The sequence below is a fragment of the Scyliorhinus torazame genome, unplaced genomic scaffold (genome assembly GCF_047496885.1).
Source record: "Scyliorhinus torazame isolate Kashiwa2021f unplaced genomic scaffold, sScyTor2.1 scaffold_721, whole genome shotgun sequence".
Lineage (NCBI taxonomy): Eukaryota > Metazoa > Chordata > Chondrichthyes > Carcharhiniformes > Scyliorhinidae > Scyliorhinus > Scyliorhinus torazame.
Genome location: NW_027308448.1, coordinates 38,728 through 52,997, shown reverse-complemented (window position 1 = coordinate 52,997; position 14,270 = coordinate 38,728). Strand labels below are relative to the sequence as shown.

At 46.3% G+C, this 14,270-nt stretch overlaps 1 pseudogene; it reads left to right on the top strand.

The window, feature by feature from the left end:
- The first annotated feature begins 6,402 nt into the window (after positions 1–6,402).
- On the top strand, positions 6,403–13,822 carry LOC140406620 (uncharacterized; annotated as a pseudogene).
- The last annotated feature ends 448 nt before the right edge of the window (positions 13,823–14,270 follow it).

Here is a 14,270-nt window from a genome sequence, read left to right as displayed (position 1 = left end):
GATGTGTATTGATGACTCTCTGTGTATTCATGTGTGTTCGTGTTAATGAGTGTAAGTGTATGCTAATATGTGTCCACCTGATTAGTGTGCTAACGTGGATTATTGTCTCTGTTTGAATGGAAATATTTCTGTCATCGTGAAATTCTGCTAATGTATATGTTATTGGTTATATTTGTGTTCCATATTCTTCTGTCAATCTGCTTGTCTCGTTTCATATGTTTGTGTATCTGTGTGGACATGTGGTTGTATGTGTCTGTGTACATTTGTGTACCCGCTTGTGTGTGTGGATGTGTGTGTGTATGTGCACGTGTGTATAAACATGTGCTTTCTTGTGTTTAGGTGCATGTTTGTGAATTTTTGCGTGTGTTTTTGTGTCAAAATATGTGTGGTTCGTTATGCCTGGGTGTATGTTTATGCATGTGTTTCTATGTGTGTCTATGTGTGTGTTTGTGTCTACGTGTGAGCGTGTGTGGGTCTGTGTGCATGTATGTGTAGTGTTTGTGTCTTAATCTGTCTGTGTATTTGTATCAGATGCCTGTAGCGTTGCCATTTGTGGGTATTATTGATACCGATGTAGAATATGTTGAACTTTCTGCTTATAAATGTGTTTTCTGTGAGTTGCAAGCTGACATCAGGTGACCGAATGCAAAAATACAAGGAGGTGCCTCAGGAGAGAACAGTGAAAACCCAGGGCGAATTCAATCACCAGTCTGGGTTTGGATTATGGGGAATCGGTTTTAGCATACTGATAGGACGAACAAGAGTGCTAAAACAATTATGTTGCACAAATAGATACTTTCAGACATCTTTATCATTATGGCCTTTTAAACCCTTCAGCCAGTAAGCTAAGTGCCGTCTTGTAATGTCAGTAACTGAGTTCTTAGTCTAGAGAACCGTTTACTTCCAAACTCCCTGCTTGGGGACTGGGAAGATATTGAGTTAATAATGTCCCTCTCTCTGGTCAGCTCAGCAAATTGCCTTTGGGTTCTCCCTGCTGGAGGTGGAGATACAGAAAGTTCACTCATCACCTTCCTCCTCTTTTGGTCGGGAAAGTGGAGGTAAAATGGGTCAGTATTGCCCCTTTGCTCTCTTTGTTGGGGAAGTGTGGGTACAGTGGATTAAATAATGCCCACCCACCTCTCTTTGTTGGGGAAGTGGGGAGACAGTGGATTAACAATTTCCCTTTCCCCTCTCTTTGACTAGGGATTATTGGTCTGTGTTTCTGTGTGACCCTCAATTCAGTTCCCAGTGGGTGTGATGCAGCAACTTAAAGCTGACATTAATTTTAATGGGATGGACAATGAGAGAAGCAGGAACACCGAGATCTAAATATGATGTGTTTGTTTGTCTGAAATGGGAAAGTATCCGATTTCTCCTCAGCGGGAGGAAAGTCAATGAAGATATTTTGCTGAATCCTGGAATGAATGAGTTTTGCTCTGTCTCTAACCCAGGGTGTATCTGAGCTGGGAGCACTGGTTGTATGAGACTTGGGGACCAGACCTGTAGAAATCCGGGTCTCATTGAACAGATCTGACCTTAGCAAAGTGGAAGCTCCATTAATTAAGTGGCTGTGCATTTAAATCACAATTGGAGGAAAACACCTTTATTATTTTTATTTTAGTTGCAAATATAACCAATAGATACTCATTATTGACATGAATTAACGGTGTCCATCAGAGCGAGGGAAATGTTCACAAAACTGGGGTTACCGCTGGATTTATCAACCGTTCTGTTGATGATCTTCAAGGGGATGGCTTCATGTCCCACCACACAGGAGTAAGAAGCGCCGCTGGCCCACTCCTCCGCTGCAATGGATAACAGGCTGTACATGAAGAAGGAGCTATTGCCGTTCTCCGCCATCACCTCGGTGTTCTTGTAGTTCCCGGGATTCACCTGCTTGTCATTGACGGTCCACTTGACGAAGATCTCTCGGGGGGAGAAACCTCTCACTAAGCAGCTGAGGGAGACGAATCTCTGAGCGGAGACGTCTTCAGCCGAGGGCAGGAGGACAGAGACGGACGGTTCCCGCGGATTGGGATCGGCAGAAAATGTACAATAAATGTCAATAAAATGGGGAATTCCGGAGACAATGGAACCGCGGGTTAGATGTGGGAGAAATGTGTTTTTGTTGGATTTTAAAGGTTTCCATTTGTTTGGGATCTGTCCGGTTTCCCAGCTCGGAGCTGAGGTGGACACAAGCCTTTACCCTGAGAATTTACGGTTATTGGATTCGAAAGTTTCAGAAAGTGTACAGCAGGGAAACAGGCCTGTTCTGTGCTGGTGTACAAACTCCACTCCAGGCTCCTCCCACCTTACCCCAAGAGGATTGGGAAACTGCCAATGTAACACCCTTATTGAAAAGGGAGGGAATCAAAAACAGGTAACTATAGGCCAGGGACATTAACAGCTGAGCATTTAAGCATACAGAGTGGAATCAAGCTGGGTCTGCCCGGCTTCGTGAAGGGTAAATCATGCCTGACAAATTTATTGCAATTCTTTGAGGTGATAACGAGAAGGCGAGAGAGAGGGGGACCAGTAGATGTGATATACATGAATTTCAAAACTGTGTTTAATAAGTGAATGTACTATTGCCATGGCTGCAGATACAAAAATAGAAAGGCAAGTGGTGAGGATTACAGAATATCCACAGAGGGACAGAGACAGCGTAACTTACTGAGTAAAAACTTGGCAGATGGAACATAATGTAGGAAAATGTGAGGTTAGACACTTTGGTAGGAGGAAGAACATAACGGAATATTATTTAGATGGAGAAAGACTGTAGAAAGCTAAAGGAACGGGGGAATTGGGGGTCCTCGTGCAGAAACCACACAAAGCAAGTTCTGCAGGTAATATGGAGACAAATTGAATGTTGACATTTATTTCAAAGGGAATAGAATATAAACATGGGGAAGTCGAGCTAAAACTATACAAGGCATTAGTTAGACTGCACCTGGTATACTTTGAATAGTTTTGGTGCCCTTATCTAAGGAAGACAATTGGTTTTGAAGGCAGTCCAGAGAAGGATCACGAGGTTGATCCCGAGTATGGAGGGATTTTCTTATGGGGAGAGGGTAAGTAGGCTGGGTTGTACTTATTGGAGTTTAGAGGAATGAAGGCAGCCGAATCGAGACATGAAAGATTCTCAGAGAGCTTCTTAGGAGGTTGTTTTCCCTTGTGGGATTTCTGTTTATTTTTCAATGCCTGCCGATTTTCCTGCCAAAAGCTTTTTTCAAAGAGATTGAGGGAAGGATTACTTTGTTCATATGGGGAGGGAAGGTGGCCAGAGTTAGAAAGGTGCTGCTACAGAGGGGAAGGCAGGCAGGGGGTTTGGGTCTTCCGAACCTGATGTATTACTACTGGGCGGTGAATGTGGAGAAGGTGCGGAGCTGGGTCAGTGGGGTTGATTCCCAGTGGATCAGAACGGACGAATGGAGGACAGTTTGTGCAGTGTGTCAGGATTGAAAGCACTAGCATCAGCGCCGCTCCCGATGGCCCCGGGGAAATACTCAGGGAGTCCCGTAATAATAGCTTCATTGAGAATTTGGAGGCAGTTTTGCCAACACTTCGGGTTGGGGGCAGGGTCAAGGGAAATGCCGATTCAGGGAAACCACAGATTTGAGCCAGGGAAGTGGGATGGAAATTTTCGGAAATGGGTGGCGAAGGGGATTAAGACACCAAAAGATTTGTTTCTTAGGGGTCGGTTTGCAAGTTTGAAGGAGCTGGAAGCGAAGTATGGGCTGGAGCAAGGGGAAATGTTTAGATACATGCTTGTTCGGGATTTTGCCAGAAAGGAGATACAGAGCTTCCCGGTGGAGCAGGTCTCCACATTGCTGGAGGAGGTGCCGATGACAGGGGGACTGGAGAAGGAGGTAGTGTCGGCAGTTTACAGAGCTATTTTGGAAGAGGAGAAGGCACCACTGGAAGGGATCAAAGCAAAGTGGGAGGAAGAGTTGGGCGAGCATATGGAGGAGGGGTTCTGGTGTGAGGTGCTCCGGAGAGTGAATGCCTCCACCTCATGCGTAAGTTTGGGGCTGGTACAGCTGAAGGTGGTATACAGAGCACACCTCACGAGGGCGAGGATGAGCCAATTCTTTGAAGGAGTAGAAGATGTGTGTGAACGTTGCGGGCGGGCGGGGGGAGGGGGGGGGCTGCTAATCATGTTCATATGTTTTGGTCCTGTCCAAAGCTAGAGGATTATTGGAAGGAGGATTTTAGGATAATTTCTAAAGTGGTGCACGTGAAACTGGCCCCTATTCGGGGTGTCAGACCACCCAGGGTTGGAAACGCGTGCGGAGGCAGATGTTGTAGCCTTCGCCTTGTTGCTCGCCCGAAGGCAGATCCTGATAGGTTGGAGATCAACCACTCCACCCTGTGCCCTGGCGTGACGGGGGACCTATTGGAATTCTTGACTCTTGAGAAGGTTAAGTTTGAAGTGAGGGGAAGGATGAAGGGGTTCTACAATTCATGGGCATTATTCATTATGCACTTTCAAGAAGCATATAACATAGAACATTAGTTGGGGCGGGTGGGTGGGAGGGTTGGGGGGAGGGTGTGTGTGTGTGTGTTAATGGCGACTATGGGTGATTCCTAATTCCTTTTTGTCATTTGTTTGTGTGAACATGCGGGCTAATGTTTGGGGTTTGGTGGGAGGATGGGATCGTTGTTATTGATATGGGGATTGACATATTTGTTACTGATTATTGTTTATTGTTGGTGGGTGTAAGTTTGGGAGAAAATGTGAAAAAGGAGGAGAATAAAAAAAATATTTTTAATTTTTTAAATAAACAGTGCCAGTGACTGTGAAAGACCCCTAGACGCTACATTCCGGTGCCTGTTTGGGTACACAGAGGGAGAATTCAGAATGTCCATATTACCTAACAGCACGTTTCGGGACATGTGGGAGGAAACCGGAGCACCCAGAGGAAAACCCACGCAGACACGGGGAGAACGTGCAGACTCCACAGACAGTGACCCAAGCTGGGAATCGAACCTGGGACCCTGGAGCTGTGAAGCAGCAGTGCTATACACTGTGCTACCATGCCTCCGATCCCACCCAGCGACAATGCACTGTTTTAATCAGACCCAAGAGTAGATTCAAGATGTCACGCTCAGCACAAGGATACTAGATATTATAGACTGTAAGATCCACAAACTCTGCCAAGATGGCTGCAACTTAACAGGTTATTATGGACATTAAACTGTGGGCAACATTCGATTCTGTGACCAATATTTAGTTAACACGGATCTGAGTAAGGAAACTTTGCAGCCACCTGTGAAGCTTAAATGTCTCGTTGTGTCAGGATGAACCAGCATTTGAGGAATATGAAATCTCGGGACTGTTGGTCTCCAAGTGTCATATTGAACACAGGAGAATGAGCTCGAATTGGGGCAGAGATAAGCGTGAGTGAGCATCGTAAACTGCTATTGTATCGCGGTGTTCTGGGTCTGAGTTTTAACCCTGCAGTTAATAGTCAGGGATGCAGTATAATAAACCCTGAACAAAGCAAATGTGTGTGTGAGAAGCACCTGAAGTACCAGGAACCAGCTGAAACAGCAGCGCTGAATGTCTCCCACTGCAGCCACAGTACTGTACTTATTCCAGCTTCTAAGGCCACCTGAGAACCAACCTCCTGGCTATTCACCTACAAGAAGCTTCAGAGACTCATGAGAATTATTTGTTTCTAAACACGCTTCACTCCAACTAAAGGACCTGCTCAACAAGAAGACAGTAGACCTGCAGAGATATAAAGACTGCAGTCTCCATTCCATTTTCATCATTACAGCTTCAACTTGATCTGTACCTAATTTCTGTGCATGTGTCAGTGAGTGTGAAAGAGACGAGAGACTGAGATGTTCAAACATCCAGGGAAATTGTGTGACAATAAATAACCATCTTCGGTTTAAAAATCACCAGCAAGCCTGCTGCTGAAATGTATTTTAAATAAAGAAAAATCACCCAGAGGGTAAGAAAATATCACACAAACATCCTGATAATGGAGTGGAAAGGAGCACGAATTATAATCAAACGCTGTATAACCCCTTCAGGTAGCTATACAGAGGCTGCAGCCTCTCACACTGAATGTCTACATGCTCCACGGGACCCCCAGGCCACAAACATCAGCTTCAGCCCAGGCGTGGGAGAAACTTTTTAAAAACAAGTTAACCGGCACTGGGACCCAGCTGGGATCAGAAACCTTGTTCCCACCCCCCGCCCCCCCCCCCCCCCCCCCAATAAGCTGTTGCGTCACCAAGACGCCAGCGCATGCGCTCTGTTTCCCCAAGATGGCGGCTGTGAAACAGGGCCTGGTCCCGGGAGAGAGCTGACCGGCGGTGATGTGACCTGAGGATCACCGCACCTCAGGCAAGGGGCCAGGTTGGGAAGGCGGTGCCTTCAGGAATAACTGGGAAGGTGATGTTTGGTCAGTTGCTGCAGTCTGTGTAGTGAAGGTGCTGTCACAGTGGTGTGAGGTGAGGAAGTACAGGATTATCACCCAGCAATGATCAATTAAGGGGAATGTAAATCCAGCTCAGGCTGCTTTCAGATTGGAAAGGGAGCTAAGGTGTGTCCTCAGAGCTGGTGGTGAAAGCTGCAGCTGGTGAAAGAGTGGCTAAGATAAATATTGGTCCTTTAGAGGATGAGAAGGGAGATTTAATAATGGGAGATGAGGAAATGGCTGAGGAACTGAACAGGTTTTTTGGGTCGGTCTTCACAGTGGAAGACACAAATAACATGCCAGTGACTGATGGAAATGAGGCTATGACAGGTGTGGACCTTGAGAGGATTGTTTTCACCAAGGAGGTCGTGATGGGCAAGCTAATGGGGCTAAAGGTAGCCAAGTCTCCTGGACCTGATGGAATGCATCCCAGAGTGCTAAAAGAGATGGCTAGGGAAATTGCAAATGCACTAGTGATAATTTACCAAATTCACTAGACTCTGGGGTGGTCCCGGCGGATTGGAAATTAGCAAATGTGACACCACTGCTTAAAAAAGGAGGTAGGCAGAAAGCAGGTAATTATAGGCCAGTGAGCTTAACTTCGGTAGTAGGGAAGATGCTGGAATCTATCATCAAGGAAGAAATGGCGAGGCATCTGGATGGAAATTGTCCCATTGGGCAGACGCAGCATGGGTTCATAAAGGGCAGGTCGTGCCTAACTAATTTAGTGGAATTGTTTGAGGACATTAACAGCGCGGTAGATAACGGGGAGCCAATGGATGTGGTATATCTGGATTTCCAGAAAGCCTTTGACAAGGTGCCACACAAAAGGTTGTTGCACAAGATAAAGATGCATGGCATTCAGGGGAAAGTAGTAGCATGGATAGAGGATTGGTTAATTAATAGAAAGCAAAGAGTGGGGGTTAATGGGTGTTTCTCTGGTTGGCAATCAGTAGCTACTGGTGTCCCTCAGGGATCATTGTTGGGCCCACAACTGTTCACAATTTGCATAGATGATTTGGAGTTGGGGACCAACGGCAATGTGTCTAAGTTTGCAGACGACACTAAGATAAGTGGTAAAGCAAAAAGTGCAGAGGATACTGGAAGTCTGCAGAGGGATTTGGATAGGCTAAGTGAATGGGCTAGGGTCTGGCAGATGGAATACAATGTTAACAAATGTGAGGTTATCCATTTTGGTAGGAATAACAGCAAAAGGGATTATTATTTAAATGATAAAATATTAAAACATGCTGCTGTGCAGAGAGACCTGGGTGTGCTAGTGCTTGAGTCGCAAAAAGTTGGTTTTCAGGTGCAACAGGTGATTAAGAAGGCAAATGGAATTTTGTCCTTCATTGCTAGAGGGATGGAGTTTAAGACTAGGGCGGTTCTGCTGCAATTGTATAAGGTGTTTGTGTGGCCACACCTAGAGTATTGTGTTCAGTTTTGGTCTCCTTACTTGAGAAAGGACGTACTGGCACTGGAGTGTGTGCAGAGGAGATTCACTAGGTTAATCCCAGAGCTGAAGGGGTTGGATTACGAGGAGAGGTTGAGTAGACTGGGACTGTACTCGTTGGAAGTTAGAAGGATGAGGGGGGATCTTCTAGAAACATATAAGATTATGAAGGGAATAGATAGGATAGATGCGGGCAGGTTGTTTCCACTGGCGGGTGAAAGCAGAACTAGGGGGTATAGCCTCAAAATAAGGGGAAGTAGATTTAGGACTGAGTTTAGGAGGAACTTCTTCACCCAAAGGGTTGTGAATCTATGGAATTCCTTGCCCAGTGAAGCAGTAGAGGCTCCTTCATTCAATGTTTTTAAGATAAAGATAGATAGTTTTTTTGAAGAATAAAGGGATTAAGGGTTCTGGTGTTCGGGCCGGAAAGTGGAGCTGAGTCCACAAAAGATCAGCCATGATCTCATTGAATGGTGGTGCAGGCTCGAGGTGCCAGAAGGCCTACTCCTGCTCCTAGTTCTTATGTTCTTATGAATGTTGTGGCTTTGGCAGTTTCTCTATAATGTCATTCCCTCGCTCCCTCTACCACCGCTATCTTTAGAGTCAGAGAGTTTTACAGCACGGAAATAGGCCCTTCAGCGCATTCATAATAATCTTTATTATTGTCACAAGTAGGCTGACATTAACACTGCAATTAAGTTATTGTGAAAATCCCCTAGTCACCACACTCCGGCGCCTGTTCGGGCACACTGAATGTCCCATTCCTCCCACAAACACGTCTTTTGGGACTTGTGGAAGTCCTCCAACCACTGGGAGGAGACCGGAGCACCCGGAGGAAACCCACATAGTCACAGGGAGAATGTGCAGACTCTGCACAGACAGACTGGGAATTGAACCTGGGTCCCTGACGCTGTGAAGCAACAGTGTTAGCCACTGTGCTACCATGGCACCCAACATGGCAGCCAGTCCTCGAATAACCTAACGGGAGCCTTAGCCTCCACATCTTCTGACAGGCCGACGACTCGTATGTTCTTTCTCCGACCCTCGGTCCTCCAAGTCCTCCAGGACCTCCGAAAGCCACTTGGTTGGTCTTCAAAGGATTGCATTTTGACAGAGGCATCTTGCTGAACGTTCAGGATTCTCTCCTCCGCTTCATCAAGTCTCTTTTTTTTTCTTTAAAAAAAATAAATTTTGAGTACCCAATTCATTTTTTCCAATTAAGGGGCAATTTAGTGTGGCCAATCCACCTAGCCTGCACATCTTTGGGTTGTGGATGCGAAACCCACGCAAACACGGGGAGAATGTGCAAACTCCACACGGACAGTGACCCAGAGCTGGGATAGAACCTGGGACCTCGGCGCCGTGAGGCAGCAGTGCTATCCACTGCGCCACCGTGCTGCCAGTATCATCGAGCCTCTTCATGGTGTTTTGCCGCTGGTCCTCATGAGCTCACAGATATTGAGTCAGCACACTCCACCTCTGGTCAGTAACACGGATAATGCCGGCAGTCATCATTTTCGCCGCTTCCATGAGAGCCCCAGAGAGCGCGGGGTCGAGAGACCTCCCGAGGGTCAGGCCGCTATGTTGAAAAGGTGGCTCCACCCCCGCTGAATCCACCTGCGCTGTTTTGTCAACAGATTTCTTCACTTTATTTGGCAGAATCCTACTAAACTGAACCCTGACGTCTTCCAGGGACATGATAACAATATTAATTTAAAGATCAGATTATAGGTGAGTGGCACCAGAACCTGCGGAAAAGCAGCTACTCCCGCACCACATGCCCAACACCCCGGCACAGACAGATTTCTGATCGATGAACGTGCCGAGGGTTATGGGGAACTGGCAGGTAAATGAAGAGAAAGCTGAGATGAGGAGGGATTTATTTTCTCGAGGATGTGGTGAAGCTTTGAAATTCTGTACCCCAGAGGATTTACAGTGCAGAAGGAGTCCATTTGGCCCGTCGAGTCTGCACCGCCCTTGGAAAGAGCACCCTACTTAAACTCAATCCTCCACCCGATCCCCGTAACCCAGTAACCCCACCTAATCTTTTTGGACACTAAGGGCAATTTAGCATGGCCAATCCACCTAACCTGCACATCTTTGGACTGTGGGAGGAAACCGGAGCACCCGGAGGAAACCCACGCACACACGGGGAGAACGTGCAGACTCCGCACACACAGTGACCCAAGCCGGGTATCGAACCTGGGAACCTGGTTCTGTGAAGCAATAGTGCTAACCACTGTGAAATGAGGGATAATGTGGGAAAACGGTGTTGTGGTAGATCAGCCAATGATCCCATTGAATGGTTCAGGCTCGATGGGCCGAATGGCATACTGCAGCTCATATTTGTTGTGATCTCCTGGACAGGAAGCTGTGAGCTTGGATCTATCAATCAGCCTGAATCAGCACCTTCAGGAGAATAGGGAGGGTGAATATTAGATACAGCAGAGTGAGAATGGAGGGAGAGTGTGTGGGATGGTGATTTACAGCTTTGGGGGAATAAGAGAGAGGAAAAAATGTGACATAGAAAATAGAATTGTCTGTTCTGAGTTTCTATCCTGTACTGACACTGAAGAATTTTGTAAATTGTTTTTACAGGATATTAGACGAGGAGGAATTACAGACAGAAATCTCAAATGTTATGTCTCGATCTGACAGTCACTCGATTCCTTTTAACCTGAATATCATCGGCCTTTGAATCTAGAAGGTGAAATGTTTGCCCGAACTGTCAGCTAAAGATTTTAAACATCAATGTGACTGGAAAAGCACCGAGACCCACACAACACACACCCGAGTGAGAGTGTTCCAGTGAACTGACTGTGGAAAAAGCTTCAACCAGTTACGCAGCCTGAGAAACATAAGAACATTCAGAGTGGGGAGAGACCGTACACGTGTTGTGTCTCTGGACAAGGCTTCAACTGATTGTCCCGCCTAGAGAGACACGAAGAGACCCAAAACATGGAGAAACCGTGGAAATGTGGGTACTGTGGGAAGGGATTTAAAGCCCCGTCAAAGATGGAAACTCATCAACGTAGTCACACTGGAGAGAGGCCGTTCACCTGCTCTCAGTGTGGGAAAGGATTCACTCAGTTATCCGACCTGCGGAAACACCAGCGAGTTCACACTGGGGAGAGACCGTTCACCTGCTCTCAGTGTGGGAAAGGATTTACTCAATTATCCAACCTGCAGACACACCAGCGAGTTCACACTGGGGAGAGACCGTTCACCTGCCCTCAGTGTGGGAAGGGATTTACTCAATTATCCACCCTGCAGTCACACCAGCGAGTTCACACTGGGGAGAGGCCATTCACCTGCTCTCAGTGTGGGAAGGGATTTACTGAGGTATCCAACCTGCAGACACACCAGCGAGTTCACACCGGGGAGAGGCCATTCACCTGCTCTCAGTGTGGGAAGGAATTCAGTGATTCATCGAACCTGCGGACACACCAGCGAGTTCACACTGGGGAAAGGCCATTCACCTGCTCTCAGTGTGGGAAAGGATTTACTTGAGTATCCAAACTACAGACACACCAGCGAGTTCACACTGGGGAGAGGCCATTCACCTGCTCTCAGTGTGGAAAGGGATTCAGTGATTCATCCAACCTGCGTAGACACCAGCGAATTCACACTGGGGAGAAGCCATTCACCTGCTCTCAGTGTGGGAAAGGATTTACTCGAGTATCCAAACTACAGACACACCAGCGCGTTCACACTGGGGAGAAGCCATTCACCTGCTCTCGGTGTGGGAAGGGATTTACTCAATTATCCAACCTGCGGACACACCAGCGAGTTCACACTGGGGAGAGGCCGTCCACCTCTCACTGTGAGACGGGATTGCATGTTTCACCACACCTGCTGTGACACCAACAATTTCACAATCGATTACAGGGGTTGGATTCTGCTGTTATTGTTTCTGCCCAACATCCAGGACTGCATTTTGTTCATTCTGACAGGTGGTCAGTGGGGATGGTCAGAGGGTTTCTTTCTGCTGGACAGGCCGATCTCACAACTTTGCCTCCAATGGGCTGATACTCTTTGAGCCTTGTTGCTAATACCTGGCTTCGAATTGTACAAGGATCACAGAGTGAAAGGGTGTTTGGAAGTGTGAAGATATTTAGTTTCCATTTCTATTTCAGACCCCCTAGAGCATGCCACGTTACCGTGGAGATGGGCCCTGGTGGTTACAAGGTTCTTTTGTTTAATTTATCTGGGTGTTCCTCACAGAGGAAAACAACACGGTATGAGGGGCAAGTTGTCAGAGGTGGACTGGGAAACTGATTGGTACAGGGAATGCCTAATATTTAAGGAATTATTACATATTTATCAGGGGGTCGGTTAGCTCAGTTGGCTGCACGACTGGTTTGTGATGCAGAGCAAGGCTTACAGTGAGGATTCAACCCCTGTACTGGCTGGGTTTATTCATGAAGGCCCCGCCTTCTCAACCAGGCCCCTCGCCTGAGGTGTGCTGACCCTCGGGTTAAATCACCTCCAGTCAGCTCTCTCTCTGTCAAAGGGGAGAGCAGCCTATGGTCCTCTGGGATTTTGTGACTTTTATTTCACATATATACAACAAATATAGATTCCTTTAAGGAACAAAAATCCAACAGGAAAAGTGATGTAACCTTGGTTACCAAGAAAAGTTAAAGATTCCATGAGATCCATTAGAATTCAGCAAAGGAGGACCAAGAAACTGATGAGAGCAAACTGGCGAGAAACATAAAAACCGACTGGAATAGCTTCTACAGGAATGTGAAAAGGAAAAGATTAGCAAAGACCAATGTGGGTCCATTCCAGGCAGAGTCAGGAGAGTTCATAATGGGGAATGAGGAAATGGCAGAGAAATGTGTGTCTGTCTTCACAGAGGAAGATACAGAAATTGTCCCCAAAACACCAGAGAACCAAGGGACTGGCAGACATTAGTATTGGTGAAAATGTAGTACTGGAGAAATTAATGCGCTTTAAAGTGAATAAATCCCCAAAAGCTGCTGATCTACATCCCAGAGTGTTGAACGAGGTGGCTGTCGAGATCTCTATTTCACATTCTACATTCTCTTGACTCTATCGGTAACGGACAAACCTTTTGTCTGAGCCAAACATTTCCTTTTTACGTAGCCACAGAAGGTTTAACAGTCCATTTTTATGTATTTTGCCAATTAACATTCTATTCTATTCTCCCTTTGTTTCTCAGTGTCTTGGTTGAAGAACTGAAGTAAATCCTCGGGAATGAATCATCACTTTGGACAGATTCTGAGACAATTAAGTTTTGACTTCCAGGACAGAGTAACTATATTTGTGGAGTGTGATTTTAGATTGTGCAAAAGGGCAAAGTTCTGTTTTATAGTTTAATGTATAGGTTTTCGAGTTAAAGTAGCTTCTAGTTTGTTTGTTGTACTAAAAGTCATAAAACTTGAAGTCCCGTCGTGTGGTCCTTCAATTTGTGGACTGGGAATTTGATTTTTTATATGAAGTTGCTGACCTTTATGGAGATCCTAATCCACAAGTTTTGATTTCCTATTTGAGCCTCGGGCACCTTTCTGTCTCTATTGCTCGTGTCAATGACAGCCAGGTGATGGAGCTGAGGGCTGAATTTAGCTGAGAATAACAGGGCCTGTGTCCCAGTTGGGAAACTGCCATGGGTGTCGCTAATAGAGACCGGAAGGTGTTGGAGGACTGACTGGGAACTACACCTCCAACCAATCAGGGTTCAAGGGCGAGGGTCACCGGGGCTGACGGTGATGTGACCCCCAGGATTCAGTGCCCCAGTGTCCAAAGCAGGAGTCACAGGAACACGGTACAGAGGAGCCAAAGAGGACCATTTGGGACCAGAACATTGTGAACATCCTGTTACTTGTGTTTTCTTTGATCCTCAAGTAATTTTCTGTTAGTTTTTTTTAACCACGTTCTGTTTCATCAATAAACTTTGAACAGGAAAATATTTGAATTGGTTGGACTTTTCCTGATTAAATTTGTTCACTTTCGGGTAAGTGGGTGAGAGGGGTTGACAGGCTCTTTAACAGAAAGTGAGTCCCTCTAAGGTAGTTGGCAAAGGAGCCAGAGGGGTAGAGGAAATTTGAATTTTCTTTGACAGTGTTTGAAAATGGAGTTCAGGAAGTCAGTTGTGACTGACTAATTTATCAAGGTTCTCTGAGGAAGTAACAAGGGATGTCAATAAAGGGGAACCTGTAGATGTGCTTTATCTGGATTTCCAGAAGGTATTTCCCAAGGTGCCACATCAAAGGTTATTACACAAAATAAGAGCTCGTGGTTTGGGGGCAACATATCAGCATGGATAGAGGATTGGTTAGCGAACAGGAAGCAGCAAGTAGGTATAAATGGGTCATTTGTGGGTGGGTATGATGTGACAAGTGGAATGTCACCAGGAT